Source organism: Olea europaea, unplaced genomic scaffold, assembly GCF_002742605.1.
Source record: "Olea europaea var. sylvestris unplaced genomic scaffold, O_europaea_v1 scaffold2167, whole genome shotgun sequence".
Taxonomy (NCBI): domain Eukaryota; kingdom Viridiplantae; phylum Streptophyta; class Magnoliopsida; order Lamiales; family Oleaceae; genus Olea; species Olea europaea.
This window is the reverse complement of record NW_019239664.1, coordinates 82332-83795: the sequence shown is the minus strand read 5'-3', so window position 1 is coordinate 83795 and position 1464 is coordinate 82332.

Here is a 1464-nt window from a genome sequence, read left to right as displayed (position 1 = left end):
AAATATCACCGGGGGCCTATCACCATCTTCCAACATTCTTAAATTATTAATTAAATAAACTGTATTTACGCGAGAGCCAGTTGGAAGGTGTTCAAGAGAAATTCCTCTACATGTACATTTGCAGACTTAAAGCAACCAATTATCTTCATGAATGACCTCACGGTGACATTTGAGAGAAAACGCAGAATACAAGGGCCAAATACCACCCGACCAAAAATGGCGTTCAAATGAGCTGACAAGGCAATATTTCAATGAAAATCTATCAAGACATCAAGGACAAGTAAATTCAGAGAAGACAAAGGTTGTACATAATGATAAATCAATCGTGTGAGAGAATGTTATTCTAACAACTGGATCTTCCGAGATATGCAGAGATGAGCTAAATGTATTGAAGAAAATGATTCAAGTAGCCAACACAAATCTATTGAAAATAAGGCAGTGTGTTGTTGCTGTATAGAATGTTATGTAAACTATATATGTAGAACATAAGAAAAACTATTATATTCTTCACATGATTTTTTAGTCAAATCACCTCTAGGATGGAGTATTTATAAATAGAAAAAAATAAATAAGAGGGTAAAACCTAACCTCCAATCAGTGAAAGAAAAAAACAGCTAATTTACCAGCCCATTGGACTGCGAGCACAAGTCGGACCAATTTGCGGCTTCAAGGCCCTATAACTCAAGGAACGTGACTTTAGGGCCCAACAACTAAGGCAAATGGCTAGTACACCAGGCACAAAAAAAATATAGAATAACTTATGGCCAGGAAAGCACACAACCACGTTATAAGCCAAAGTAGTTTTAGTCACATTAATACGAGAGAAATGCTGCTCTGCCAGACCTCTTCTACCAGGCCTTGTACAGGCCCTCTCATGTATAGGGGTGGGGTGGATATTTTTGAGGTATTTTTTTAATAATGTGGGACCCCCTGTTTGTAAGAGGGCCTGTACAAGGCCTGGTAGAGCAGCATTTCTCTTAATACAAGCAGAAGACCAAACAGCTCATCATGCTTAAGATCCAAAGAAAACCAGCCCAAATATTATCTTTATAAAACAAATTAACAGTCCATGTAGAATGAAGTGATTGTGATGTATGCGACGCCATCTCCAACACTCCTAATTCTAGGCAATACATGCTCATCCTAGGCCCAGGATATCTCTACCACAGGGGCATCACTGGCCAACACCTACACCATCTCTTACAGACAGCAGTTAATAGCCACATGCCAACATCATCTCTTATTTGACTTTTGTCGAAAACACCCAACTGAATTGTTAAAAAATGAGCACAGTAGTCAATGGTATTCAAAAAGTTTAAGGGAGGCGAGTATTGGAGTTGCTTTGTCTTCATTTGAAAAACTAAAAATAAAGGATAGGAAATGCCATGTGAACTCATATGATCTAAGCATCCACAGAAATCTGCTTATTAAGACAACATAGTTCCATTCCTTTTACTAAGTAGT